Genomic DNA, 16,484 nt, shown 5'->3' with positions numbered 1-16,484 from the left:
AAAATAAAGGAAAACTAAAAAATATAATTCGAAACCAGCATTTTTCTTTTTTAAATTTAAATAAATTCTTTGGTATAAATTCTTACTTTGTTATGGTTTTGAAAATATTTATTTGGTATTTATAATTCTTTTTTTTTTTTCAAACAGAACTGTTCCACTGACACATTGCAGCAGACGCTTTCTCACATATCTACTAACCGGCTCTTAAGGATACCTGAATCCCGAGGTATTGAGCATTACTGGAAGGTAGATGGTGTAGTTGAAAGGCATTATGATAAAATACGGCAAATTATCTTTTCATATTACGCTGTATCTTACTTTGAACCAGACGACTACGATGTAGGTGATGAAGAAATGGTAGAAATTGTGGAGGAATTTGCAGTAGATTTCCTCTGTGAAGACATAGATTTCCTCCGCAAAGACATAGATTTCCTCTGTGAAGACATAGATTTCCGTTGATGATGGTTGATTGACATCTGAAAGATTTGCATTCTCCACAGGCCTACCAAAAACAGCGTCTTTAAGGACTAAGGACTAACAATTTTTGCAATAGGAATTGGGAAAAATGCAGTATAATCTGGTTTATGGAAAAACAGTGTGGTTCAGTGATTATTAATTCGGAAATAATAAAAGGGAAATGATTTCATGAAATTAAAAATAAATTTATTAAAGTTTCAAACAGAATGTGCTTGTAATCTACTTCAAATAGTGATGTGTAACGTTGCTTCTTATGCTAAAACGTCATTTTCTTCGTCGAGGAGATTCGCTAATAACTTTGTAAGATGCCGCGTACCATAAATCTGCGAAGATGCACTTACTTGCCATCCTTTCTTAATATATCAATTTGCTGAGCGTAAATTTCTTCTTTAGGTTTGAACACAATAAAAATTCGAATCAAAAGGATTTGCGTTTCTATATTTATATAGAATAAATCTATATTTATATAGAATAAATCTATATTTAATTAATGGAGACCATACTCTTACACACTGTTTCTCTGTGTTTACCAAAGAATCCCGGGTTGACGAAAATAAATAAGTTTTACGATCAGTTTATCGTATGCTTAAACATTTCCCTTAATCAACAAAACCCACAGTTTTTTTTCTTAAAACCCTAAGTTCTTTTCACGCAACAAATTTTCGTAAGAATTTCGTCATTACCCAAATATAATCACTCTGTTTTATGTAACCTACTTGTTACCACAGTAGATATCATTACACGATTGTAGTAATCGGCGTGCACAAAGTTATGTGTCTATCGTCATTACATTTTAGATGAGTTATGCAATTAATGCTAAATGCACCGAATGACATATTACAACTGATCTAGAATTTAGCATCTGACCACAAATATTTACTCGTCAGTTCATGAAATGGACAAGACAGGTGTGATAGCAATCGACTTAAAATTCTATGTTATTTTCAGCGTCTGAACATATTCTCTACGATCCAAAGTCACTTTCCAAACTTGCACACATTTTTGTTTTTTTGCATTTCTTTATTATTACAGTCCCGTGAATGTTGGTTAAATTACGTCATACTTTTTGTTGCTTCTAATCTTAATCTAAAACTTTTATAATTAAAGTCAAGTAGAAAAGAGATTTTGTCTGTTTTACAAACAATATAAATACACTTCAAGTTAGATGCTGCTTTTGACGATGGGTCTTAAGTCAGCGAACTGATAGATTTCCATAGAAACAGATTTCACTAGAAACATAAATAAATACATTTCTTCTATAAACTGTATCTAGAAATTAAAATAAAGCAAACATTCTGTGAATATTGTGATACAAACGTACACTTTCCTACAATTTTATATAATTATTTTTTTCTGAACAAAATAATTACAGTCTTGTTTAGAGTACAAACATTATTAATACTTCAGTCAGTTACTGCTGATACATACACTTGCTTGTATTTTTATGTATGTTTATATATATATATATATATATATGTATGTATGCATATAAATGTATATGTGTATATGCATACATATATGTATATATACGCATATATATTATTGTATATGTATATATATACATATATATATATACATATATATATACATATATATATATATATATATATATATATATATATTACTGATAAATGGTTCATAATTATTTCCGCAAACAATGTTACAGCTCATACAAGTCATGAAAACCGCAGACTTGAAGTCCGAGACGAGTTTCACCCTCGTTTGAGGTCATCAGTTAAACATACCTGGTCTCGAGATTCGAAATCTGAGTGACTTGCATATGAGACGAGTAAGCTGTTAGGGTGTCACACACCAATTAAATTATAAATTTGACATACACTAAACAGATTTCAAATGTGTAACTGGAGAACTAAAACTGCGAAAGTTAAATGCTTCCGTGACAGAATTAAACAATATCGTCAGAATAGATTATTCAAGAATAACAAGAAACTTCTTTTTAATCAACTAGAAGGAATTGAAAGAGAGAAAGACGTTACACCTGATGCTGATCAATTTCATGTATCCTGGAAAGGCATTTGGGAAAAGAAATCAAAACATTAAGATGATTCAGAATGGATCCAAGATATTGAAAGGGGGTGCACTCTAGAATAGAGCAACAAATGACCATAACGTCAAGATGCAGAAATGAAGATGAAAATGCTTTTAGATTGGAAGACGGCTGCACCAGGGATTCTGGTTTAAAAACGTTTCAGCTCTTCACCCACTTATTGCAACAAAAGTAAATGGCTGACGAGGGACTGACAAAGCGCGCCAAAATTTTGATTGTGAAAGATAAGGCTAAAAGGGTGTGAAGTAACAAACTTTAGACCAATCACGTGACTCTCAGTTAGCATATTTTCTGAAAATATATATGATTATTTGGGCCAAAACAATTTATTTCCTTAGGAACAAAAAAGCCGCCGAAAAAGATAACGAGACGCCAAGGATCAGCTCCTGACCAATAAAATGATCCAAAGAAACGGCAAACGAATATCTACTAACCTTGTTATGGGATGGGTAGATTGTATAAAAGCATTTGACATGGTTCCCCATTCATGGGTACTACAATGCTTCGAAATGCCAGAACATAAGAATATCTATAAAAAAAAATAGCATTAAGAATTGTGAAACCAACTTAACTTTTGGAAATGTTGCATTAGACAAAATGAAAACGAAGAGGGGGATTTTCCAGGGTGATAGTCGTTCCCCTTTGCTTTTGGTCATCAACTTGATCGCGTTTTTCTTCTTTGACAGAATATGAATTTGGAAAATAATTTCCTACCACAACCATCTACTATTCATGGATGGCCTTAAAGTGTTTGAAAGGAATCAGCTTGATAACCTAATGATTACGATCAGGTTGTTTTGTAATGACATAATAGTGGAATTTGGCATCACCAAATGTGCTATTTTGTGATAAAAAGAGACAAACTCATCTGTTAAGATAACCTTGAATTTCCAACAATAAAATTTAATAAAATATGTTGATAGTAAGAGAGACGACACATATTTCCGGTTATTGAAAAGCGATAAGAGTAAGAAAATGGAAATGAAATATCAGTTCACAACCGAATATAACAAAAGAATAAGTAGTAGTCTTCAAGCGCACCTCCACAAACGGAATGCAATCGATGCCACAGAAGTAGCTATCATTCAGACTGGAATCTAGATGAATTAAAATGGACATAAAAACACATAAAATGTTCAAAATTAATGGGCTTTCGTTGGAAAGTGAGATATAGATTGATTGTATTTAGTTTTGCAAAAAAGTTGGTCGAGACTTACTTATTGTTGAAAATGTGGTAAATATAAAGAAAGAAAGTTTAAATATATTTGTGAAAGTAATAAAACTCTTCTTCATGAAACGAAAATGGAAAAGATGCTAAGACCTATGACAAAAAGTGTCAAAAAAAATCCAACTAAAAACATCCAAAAGTTGAGACTATTATAATAAAGAAATAATTATATTAATAATAATAATAATAATAATAATAATAATAATAATAATAATAATAATAATAATACAGAGAAACAAATGACAAAACGAGAAAAAAATGGGAAGAGAAACAACTCCACGGAAGATTCATAAGAATGACAAAAGATGAGAACAACGAAAACACCTCGACATTGATGCGAAAAGGACATATAAACCGAGAAACTTAATCTCTAATAACTGCAGACAAGATAACTCGATAAGAACCAACCATATCAAAGCAAAGATCTATAAAATACAAGAAAACAGGAAATGCAGATTCTGTGGACAAAGAGACGAAACGATAAACCATATAGTAAGTGGATGCAGCAAACTGGACCAAAAGGAATACAAAACAGACATGACCAAGTGGGGAGAGCGGTGCACTGAGAATAGTGCAAACGGCTGCATTTTGCACAGACAAATGATACAAGCATAAACCCGGAACAGCACTCGAAAACGAGAACCACAAAATCCTATGGGACATGGACAGACAGACGAACAAACCCATCCAAGCAAGAAGACCAGATATCGTAATAATTAACAAGAAAGAAAAAAATCCTGTAAAATCGTAGACTTTGCTGTCCCAGCTGACCACGGGGTAAGTATGAAAGAAAAAGTGAAACGAAGCAAATACACAGAGCTAGCCAGAGAATTAAAAGGGATTTGGATGATGAAAAAAATAAAAAAATAATACCGATAATAGTAGGAGCACTAGGAACAATTCTGAAATCTTTGAAAAAAGAATGGCAGAAATTGGAATCAGAGGAATAGCTGCAAAAATATAACGACTAGCGATAATGAAAACGGCTGAAATATTAAGGAACCCCCTAGAATGCGTAGAATAATACAAGAATACAATATAATGAAGAAGCGTTACAGGGAATGAAGAACAACGAAGCTACATATCTACAAGTTCTACTTGTCACGCATCCCCTCCCATTGTCTCATCACCGTTCCATAGCAAAAGAAAAATGATAGCAAAGAGCCGAAAAGGGTCAAGGGAATGGAAAGACCGAGGAGAGAGCGCTGATCAGACCTCTGCTGGACAAGCGCGAAGAGAACTGGGACCTTGGGGAGGCTTAGTGACACTCAAATTCCAGTATAGTCCAATGGCCACTCAATGTTAAGAGCTGTTGCGATGACGCAAATTTATTTGCAAATGCTATCGAAGGAGGTGGAGAGAGCTGGACGTCTGGAGAGACTTGTTGTCACTCAGCTTCCAGAGAAACCCCACGGATCAGATCTTTTGTTGACTCCATGTGAGCCAATAATAATAATAATAATAATAATAATAATAATAATAATAATAATAGCTATAATAGCTAGCAGATATTCCACAGTAGTTAAAAAAAAATTTAAATACACATCAGTAAGATACTTCTTATCACATAATCAAACAATTACAATAAGGTTGAACCATTTACCATTAAAGACTTAACTAAATAATGCAGCTCTGGATCTTCAGGTTCTGGTATCTCTGCCGACACAATTACATCGATTTATTGAAATGATCTGATCTTATCCTGATTTCGAAGAATTATGATCATGTAGCAGTGTGGTAGCCCTCTTTTTTTAAAGTCCATAGCATAAACATATGCTAACAGTTCATGTTTGTCTTTAATGTCTATCAAAAGTTCAGCTAGATTTACATGATACACACGTGGTATTAAGTCAGGTCGATTTTGTGTTGTTTACTACTTCAGGACACCTTGGATAATATGTGTATGTAAAGAATAGGTCTGGTTTTTTGTATTTACAGAAAACTGCCATTGCATCTTGATAAAGTTGGAGATTCTTAGGACTTCCTGAAAATGAAAATGGTACACTAGGATCACCACCTTCATTCCTTGCCAAATGATCCATTAAGCCAGAAGATTTATCAGCTCTTAGTTGACTTTGATGACTTCTAATGAAGTTAAATCTGCAACTTCAACATTCACATATGCATCTACATATTGTTAGAATAGTTTACCAGATCTATGGATAATACTATTTAGTTATCTCTAATTGCAAGGCGATAACTGTAAAATTCTTGCATTGTCGCCTTATCGCGAACTCTTATTTGCTGTGCTGCAAATAATATGGTATATATCATGGGGTTCAAGTGACAAGACAGATAAGAAAAGTATTATTTTGCTTGACCATGTGAGTAAACAATATTTTCGTTAGCAGGTGGAGCACCATGCTCACCAACAAATACTGCAGCTATTTCGTTGTTTATTGGATTATTAAATCTACTTATATCTGGACGAGCGGTGAAATGCATCGAAACTCTCCTTGGTTGTACATTTCTCCTTATAGCACGTGCTTCCTCTTCTAATTCAATGGTCCTCATATTCTTGTAAGGTTGGGCATAAGGACTATTCTTCAAAACTGTAGCTATGGTTGCAAAAACGCTTTAAATACATTTATTATTTTCTGGTAAATTACACCTGCGTTGAGTTGCTTCAGATGAGTCTAAGATGTACTGGGATAATGATAAGTTTGGTCGTGTAAGCGAACACAATAGGGACCTTTTTCAAGAAAGCGGACTATATTTGCACTAAGTGATGCAAATGAAAATGATGAGGTGTAATTGCGTGTATTACATTCGAAATCAGGTGCTTTTTGGCTATTGCCTTCCAGTAGTCTTCGGAGCTGGGCAGGATAATCTTTTAAGAGAGGAAGAGAAACTTTTTCTCTTTGGCAACAATTCAATGTTTCTCCTAGAAATCTAAGTGTTCTACAAACTGTGCAAATGACATTCATGTACCCTATACAATAATACGGGATATTTGGTCTTTTTACTTCATTTATATTGTTTCTACTTTTCTTTTGTTTGGCTTTGTCATTTTCCAGATAATGTTGTCTACCTTTCTTCTGTCCGGTCCTCTTGTTCTTTCATTTTCCAAAATAACTTGTCTATCTTGTTCATTTATTTGTTGCCTCATTATGTTTCTCAAATCTGATATTATCCCTTCCTTCAGTTTGTAGCTGCTGACGCCTTCGTATTTGTCGTTCTTTTGCTGCACTTATTTTATCTTCCATTGTAGTGATGACGATTCGGTATATTCTGCCATTGCATTGATGGTGATTAGGTATATTCTTCCATTGCATTGATGGTGATTCGGTATATTCTGCTATTGTAGTGATGGTGATTAGGTATATTCTGCCATTGTAGTGATGGCGATTTGGTATATTCTTCCATTGCATTGATGGTGATTAGGTATATTCTGCCATTGTAGTGATGGTGATTAGGTATATTCTGCCATTGTAGTGATGGGGATTTGGTATATTCTTCCATTGCATTGATGGTGATTAGGTATATTCTGCAATTGTAGTGATGGTGATTAGGTATATTCTGCCATTGTAGTGATGGTGATTAGGTATATTCTGCCATTGTAGTGATGGCGATTTGGTATATTCTTCCATTGTAGTGATGGTGATTTCATATATTCTTCCATTGTAGTGATGGTGATTAGGTATATTCTGCCATTGTAGTGATGGTGATTAGGTATATTCTGCCATTGTAGTGATGGCGATTTGGTATATTCTTCCATTGTAGTGATGGTAATTAGGTATATTCTGCCATTGTAGTGATGGTGATTAGGTATATTCTGCCATTGCATTGATGGTGATTAGGTATATTCTGCCATTGCATTGATGGTGATTAGGTATATTCTGCTATTGTAGTGATGGTGATTAGGTATATTCTGCCATTGCATTGATGGTGATTAGGTATATTCTGCCATTGTAGTGATGGTGATTAGGTATATTCTGCCATTGCATTGATGGTGATTAGGTATATTCTTCCATTGCATTGATGGTGATTAGGTATATTCTGCTATTGTAGTGATGGTGATTAGGTATATTCTGCCATTGCATTGATGGTGATTAGGTATATTCTGCCATTGTAGTGATGGTGATTAGGTATATTCTGCCATTGCATTGATGGTGATTAGGTATATTCTGCCATTGCATTGATGGTGATTAGGTATATTCTGCTATTGTAGTGATGGTGATTAGGTATATTCTGCTATTGTAGTGATGGTGATTAGGTATATACTGCCATTGTAGTGATGGTGATTAGGTATATCTGCCATTGTAGTGATGGTGATTAGGTATATTCTGCTATTGTAGTGATGGTGATTAGGTATATTCTGCCATTGTAGTGATGGTGATTAGGTATATTCTGCCATTGTAGTGATGGCGATTTGGTATATTCTGCCATTGTAGTGATGGTGATTAGGTATATTCTGCCATTGTAGTGATGGTGATTAGGTATATTCTGCTATTGTAGTGATGGTGATTAGGTATATTCTGCTATTGTAGTGATGGTGATTAGGTATATTCTGCTATTGTAGTGATGGTGATTAGGTATATTCTGCTATTGTAGTGAAGGTGATTAGGTATATTCTTCCATTGTAGTGATGGTGATTTCATATATTCTTCCATTGTAGTGATGGTGATTAGGTATATTCTGCCATTGTAGTGATGGTGATTTCATATATTCTTCCATTGTAGTGATGGTGATTAGGTATATTCTGCCATTGTAGTGATGGTGATTTCATATATTCTTCCATTGTAGTGATGGTGATTAGGTATATTCTGCTATTGTAGTGATGGTGATTAGGTATATTCTGCTATTGTAGTGATGGTGATTAGGTATATTCTGCCATTGTAGTGATGGTGATTAGGTATATTCTGCCATTGTAGTGATGGCGATTTGGTATATTCTTCCATTGTAGTGATGGTTATTTGGTATATTTATCGAGAAGATTAATGTCAAGTTAAGACAATTTTAGGCTGGGATGTGTAGTATATGTTAATTTATGATTGAAACTGAATTTAAAGCAAAATATTTAAGTTGTTTTGGTTTATATGGTCTAAAATGTTTAGTTCTACATTGAATAAAATATTTTGTTTAAAATTAAAAAATGAAATATAAAAATAGAGTAAAAAATAACATCATTTTCGTTAATATTTTAACTCGTTTCCATTTGGGAAAATCAATGGCGTAAGAAATTAAACAGGTTGGGGCATTAATAAAACAAACTGATATTTTATTTTTCCTTGAATTTTGTATAAACTTTGTTCAATTTTTTATTTGGTTTTAGCTGGAAATGCTAGACCTTCACCTATTATCTTAAACCTTTCTATTCGGGAGATCGTTTTTAGATTCTAAGCATCGATTCAAGAGCAATGTATATACTCTTGCACTTCGTTCACACAGTATATTTGCAATTTAGTTTTGGAAAATCCTTTTCATAAGTCAAGCTGCTCCTTTAATTATTGAAATAATTACTGGAATAATGGAGATCTTGCTAAGATTTTAGTTTCTTTTCATGTCGTACATAGGACTTTTTCATTTCATGTCGTACATAAAACCTTTTCATTTCATGTCGTACATAAGATCTTTTCATTTCATGTCGTACATAAGACCTTTTCATTTCATCTCGTACATAAGTCCTTTTCATTTCATGTCGTACATAAGACCTTTTCATTTCATGTCGTACATAAGATCTTTTCATTTCATGTCTTATATAAGATCTTTTCATTTCATGTCTTACATAAGATCTTTTCATTTCATGTCTTACATAAGACCTTTTCATTTCATGTCGTACATAAGATCTTTTCATTTCATGTCTTACATAAGACCTTTTCATTTCATGTCGTACACAAGATCTTGGCATTTTGTTATCTTTTCCTTTCAGCTTTGTATAATCCAGCATCACTGGCGACACTCTCTACGAAGGTTGCATTTTTTCTTTGTCACGTATTACTATGTAAGGTTCAATAGCTCCATTTTCTGGATATGTAGCTATAGAAACTTATTTCTAACTGGTTGAGTAACGAAATAATGAATTTAAAAAATTTAATCAGACATAAATTGTATAAGATAATATTATACTTGATTCCTGGTGTAAAAACAACATTTTTCCATAAATTAAAACCATACTATATGTAATAATTAATAAAAGGTTTAGATATGAAAAATAAATATTTTATTAATGAAACAAAATTCAATGGACATGTTTAAATTGAGAAGAAATATTTTCTATAAATCTTAATCAATGAAATAAAGTGTTTTATTTTATATTAAAAACTAAAGTTGTTAAAAGGGTTCATTATACACTTTTTGTTTATTAAACTCAAATGTTTAATAGCCATTTGGGATATTCCACTTCCCTTTTAACAGATGTCACGATGACGACGGTCCAAGCGACAAGCGTAATAATATATAATATACGTAATAATGTATAATATATAATCATATATTATTATTATTAATATTATTATTATCATTATCTATACTACTACTACTACTACTAATAATAATAATAATAATAATAATAATAATAATAATAATAATAATAATAATAATAATAATAATAATCGGGAAACAATTCTGTTTTCACAAGCCACAAACATTTATTTATTTATTTATCGAACACGTTGACGTGGGTTGGTTCAACAATAATTTTTAAGAGTGCATTTTCGTCCTCTACCTTGAAATGCCTCATTACGGAACCCAGAAAACCACCTTTCTAATGCCAGACCATTCGCAAACCCTTACTTGCCAATATTCTTTTTACTTTTTCTATTAAAAAGTTTGGAAAGCATTATGAGCAACTGTACATGTAGTCGTTCTCTTGCAACTTCGTTAATCAGGACTTATCGTTTTCAACATTTCATTCTGAAAACAATTATTGAAAATTTATTAAAATGTATACACAATTATAAAGCATAAAACACTGCATAAATATCAAGCTCAGTGAACTTTAATTAATCACCGATTAACGTTATCTTATATCAGCAAATCTTTAGGAGATAAGCGTGCTCGATGTAATGCATAGTGTTGAAATTTATGAAAGCAGCAAATGCTGTCGGTTTAATTGCACACTAATATAGTCAAGAAGGATACTGGTTCATTAGAAAGCATATGATATCGCTATTAATATAACATACCGGAAGATAAATAGAGATAGTGTGGGCGAGAGAGAAACAAGTGGAAAATGTAAATTTCCTTGCTTAAGATATTGATTTCCTAGAACATTTAGTTTAGATATATGCACATTTATAGCCAACATATAATTCCAGGTATTAGTAACTGTAGATATCCAAGGAAAGCCAATGATATATATGGATTAAGCAGGTGCTCGCCGATGATTGTTGCAAGTTAATATTTTTTCTAAAAATTATAATTTAATGAAAACATGCTATTTTTTAGTTACTGCGTACACAAAACTGAAACTCTGGCATGCACGTAGTAGTTATGATGAACTGAAGTGTTAAGTTATTTTGTTTAACGCCATATCAACAATATATATATATATATATATATATATATATATACATATATATATATATATATATCGCCCGAATGGATCAGAAGCAATTGCAAATTCCATTGTTATGATGACTGAACGTATGCATTCATAACCTAGAAGTTTTCTCTCTGTGTCGCAGGTGTTGATGTGGTGAAGATTAGGATAAAAACCTCCTGTCATGAACCTGCGTCAGAAGTAGATATGCGTCATTGAATTCCTCCATGCAGAAAAAATTGAACCGATCAACATTCACTGGCGCTTATTGAATGTTTATGAACCCGATTCAGTTGATGTCAGTACAGAGTGGGGACAGAGATGTGAGTCACAAAATGCGCTCTGAACTTTTATAACTGAGGCATCAAAAGAGGTTGACAAAAATGCGCTGAAAATAATCGCTACTATGTAGAAAATGATAGTTACTATGTAAAAAATAATCTTTACTATGTAGAAATAAATAATCGTTACTATGTAGAAATAAATTCTGGTGCACAAACGGTCGCTAGATTTAATATATATATATATATATATATATATATATATATATATATATATATATATATATATATATATATATATATATATATATATATGAAATCAAAGGAGGTGAAGTGTTTACTTGATATAATATATAATCTGAAAATTGTTTTTAGTCTATTCAGTCGATCAATAAATTTTATTGTAAATTTCAACTCACAGTTTTAATTTCTTTTCTCTATATATAAAAATCTAATTCTTGGTTCGTTAGTTATTCATAAAACGATATTTCTACATTACCAATTTAATTGAAATTTGCAGACAGTCTATCCTTAGAGTTAAGGAATATTTTCATGTTACTAAAATAAATTAAATTGCAAATTATAGATTAAATAAATTAAAAATATTTTTGTAAGTCGATTTTGTGAGACTGTTCTGGGTTTTCCTTCCGGTAGTTATACAATTTCAATTCATACACCACGATTTGAAGACTCTAATCGATAAGTAAAAAAAAAACATCCCCTATTTTTTATTTGTTTATATTCCCAATTTTTTAATTAAAAGAAAATGCTTGCTAGAAGGTGCGTTTTGAGTCGAAAAACCTTAACAAAACCATCTTTGGTGTAAAAATCATTTTTTTAACAAAATTCGCGCTACAAGTTTTTTGGGTTTTTTTTAAACTGTTGTTTCTATATAAGAAAATATAAACTTTTTTTATTATTAAAACTATAAATTTGTAGGTGAAAGTAGAGTTTTTTTTTCGAAGAAAATTCACAGTACATATGCATTTTGGTAACGTGCTGAAATCATACTTTTTTAAATTTTTTTCAGGCATTTTTACCATAGAGAGGGGAGAGTGTTTTGTAACTATTCTGTGCTTTCAACTAACAATTTATTATTAAAAAAGTATATCATGAAATTATAAAAAATGATATCGTGAAAGTTGAATTTAACTTGAAAAAAGTCAATGCGGACGGCGCGTTCAACATTGTAGCTGGAGCCTATTTGGCAATAAGGTCCGATTAAGATTCGATTGTTTTGTTTTTGCTTCCTTTTTACCGTAAATTTTTAGGTGAAATTTTTTAAAATTTTTTTCGAGAAAACTTTTTTACCAAAATTGAAAGTACACTTTTTTACAGTTGTTTTTATATAAGAAAATATTAATGCTTTTTCTTTAAATTGTGAGGTGAAATACAGAAAAGTTCCTACCAAGAAAACCGTTATTTTTTCAGCCATTTTTACCATAGGGAGTGGATGGTGTTTTGTTACTATTCTGTGCTTTCAATTTTCACATTGGATCCACCTCCACAATTTTTAACATGGGTAGGTTGAAGGTGTTTATTCCGAAAGCCGTTCATGGCGAGAATTGTGGTATTTATTCCCAAAGGCGTTTTTAACATGGGGGTGTTTATTCCGAAAGTCGTTCTTAATATGTTTATTAATAATGGTTTATTCATGACCGCCAGTGAATTATAGTACATAGTGCAGGTCTTTATATCTCGAAAACTACTTGCCTCTGCAAATTTTAAGTGAGATTTTCTTATTCAGCATAGTCGAAAACTTTTAAAAGTAGTCATTTTAAAAAAATTGTGAAGGTGGGCCTAATGTAAAAAAAATACAAAAAAAGATATCGTGAAATTTAAACTTGGAAAAAGTATTTTAAAATAGCACGGTACGAAAAATAAAAATAGACAGAAAAATACCCCCTTCAAGTGTGTACTTGCACAAAGATTTGAAAAAGTTGTCAATAAAAACAAGTAAATGTTTTCAAAGGGAAGATAAGTTACTTTTCTAACTAACTGGATAATTTTTAGTGTTTTTATTGGGTTTGTATTACTGTACATATAGATTCGAAAAAGTTGTCAAAAAAACAATGTATAACAAATATTATCAAAGGCAAGATAAGTTATTTTTCTACCAAACTGGATAATTTTAGTGTTTTCATTTAATGTAAAATATTTATTCGGCTCGAAAAACACAGCGTTTACCACCATATTTGAAAATTACAAATGACGGCAGACTCTGTGTTAAACACGTTCAGTTTGGGAAAATGAGTTAAAACTACAAAACTATACAAAATACTGTTACAAAACCAACGAATATATGTCAGCCTATGTCACGGTAATATATATTAAGTGAGTTCCTAACAGTATTTTGCATAGTTTTTTAGTTTTAACTCATTTTTCCAAACTTAAGATGTTCAACACAGTCTGCAGCCATTTGTATTTTTCAAATATACCGATAAGAACTGCATGTTTTCGGACCGATTAAACATTTTACATTAAATAAAAAAAACACTAAAATCTTATCCAGTTAGGTAGAAAATGAACTCTTTTTGCCTTTGATAGCATTTATTTGTTATATATTTATTTTTCGACAACTTTTTCGTATCTGTATTTAGTAATGCAACCCCTTTTTATTTCATGTTACGTTTAGTTGGCTCGGAAAACAGTGTTTATTGGTGTATTTGAAAAATATAAACGCTGGTGAACACTGTTGATTACGTTAAGTGTGGGAAAATGAGTTAAAACAAAAAAAAACTATACAAAATACTGTCAGAAACCCACCGAATATGTCAGCCTATGCCACAGTAACATATATTTGGTGGGTTTCTGATACTGTTTTGTATAGTTTTTTTTTAGTTTTTAACTTATTTTCCCAAACGTAACGTATTCAACAGAGTCCGCCACCATTTATCTTTTTCAAATATATCGATAAACACTGTGTGTTTTTCGAGCCGATTAAACATTTTACATTCAATAAAACACTAAAAAAATTTATCCAGTTAGTTAAAAGCGTAACTTACCTTACCTTTGCTTTCATTTATTTGTTTTTGGACAACTTTTTCGAATCTGTGTATAGTACCCCCCCCTCACCAAAATATTAATTAAAAACTCACATTTTTGAATACAAAAAAAAAAGAACTCGATTTAGCGTTTCAACATTTTAGCAACGTTCGGCTTCATCCACTGATTGTTGGTCGAGCCCAAGACATGACTGACGGAAACTCTTGAGGATCCGGATCAAATTCTGCAAGATTACCATTTTGTTTTCATTTTCGCCTTTTTTTTTTTTTGTTTTTTTTTTACTTTTTGGAGTGAATTGCTGTTCTAGGAATATAAGAAACATGCATTTTCTCTTTTTATTAGACTCTTCCATTACACCAAATTGAGCCACAGCAACGCGTAGCAGAGTACAACTAGTATATATATATATATATATATATATATATATATATATATATATATATATATATATATATATATATGTATGTACACGTAAGTAATTGTATACATGGAAACACACACATATACATATGTATACATACATACATAAATACACACACATACACACAAATATATATGGGGAGATGAAAAAGGAAATATGATTTATTATTAACTAGCAGGATTCGTTAGCCGGCGTTGCCCCCTCCATAAAAATGCATGTCATTATATATCAAAAACAACTTGTCTCTGCCAAATAAAAGAAATTATTTTATTAAATATAGTCTTATACCAATAGAAGGCGTCAGTGTAAAGAAAATTTGGTAGGTGGAGCTAATGTAAAAAAAATTACCTAAAAAACACAAAGAGAATTTTATCTGAGCAGTGTCAAAAATAAGTCCTGAAAAGAGAATCAGAAAACAATATAGTAAAAAAAAACAACAAAGAAACAACAAATATATAACAAATAAGTCTATCCGTAATGAAGGGGAAATTTGTACTTTAGAGGCGTAAATTATTTGACAGACAGACAAAAAAAAATTTTTAACTGGCGAGAATGTAGTCAGATAAAAACTGAATTTATGAAAATGAACATTTTTCTGTGTGTAATTCAGACTTTGAGTGTCAAAATGGGTTTATATAAAAAGAAATAGTTTCTATGATTTGTTAACAAACGAAGCACCCATAATAGTATAAAATAATATTAAAATGTCAGAAAAATAGAATACAAAAGGGTCCCCCTAAAAAACAAAGGAAAACAACCCCCCAAACAAAATAGGATCGTGTAAGACGCTTCAAAATCGAAATTTTTTTTTTTGCCTACTCTAGGTGCTAATTTAATGTAGTGGGCTACTACAACTCGCTTTTATTAAGAAAATCGTTCATATTTTCATCTCAAAAGTTCGGACTCTTGATCGAGGGATATTTTTATTAAACCAAAACATTTTAGGCAGAAAGCTGTTACGATTTTTTTAATGTTAGAGTCAAATGTTTTGAAAACGCTTCCATAACATGTACTGTTAAAAAAAACTATTTTGTAAGTGTTTTCATTTAATGGAAATATTGTTGGTTCGAAATATTTTTAAGAACCGTACCATAAAACATACTGTGAAATGGAAGAAAAAGGTGCCGCCGCTTCTTGTGTAAATGTTTTCATGCAATGAAAGTATCATTGGTTATGTGGTTTTCTGTTAATACTCGGCTAAAGCCGACAATTTGTATTTTTTCACTAAGAGAATAGTTCATGTTATCATCGCATAACTTAGGACGCTGAAACCTGACATGATAAAACGTAGCTGCGACGAAATCTTTTTGCAAATTAACATAATTTACGACACTGAAACCAACGAAGCAACGGCATTTGCAATAGATGTAAACATTACCAGAAGAAGCTCCGCTAACTGATTTGTACCAAAGTTACAACTATTTATTTGTGTAACTTAAAACTAAATGTTATGGTAAGCTTTTGTAAACATTAGTCTGTAACATCGTGGAAAAGCGATGATAGGAAATTATATTTTTTTT

The sequence above is a fragment of the Euprymna scolopes genome, chromosome 14 (assembly GCF_053919585.1).
Source record: "Euprymna scolopes isolate OS-2025 chromosome 14, ASM5391958v1, whole genome shotgun sequence".
NCBI classification, from domain to species: domain Eukaryota; kingdom Metazoa; phylum Mollusca; class Cephalopoda; order Sepiida; family Sepiolidae; genus Euprymna; species Euprymna scolopes.
The sequence above is the reverse complement of the archived record's forward strand: the minus strand, read 5'-3'. Positions refer to the sequence as shown.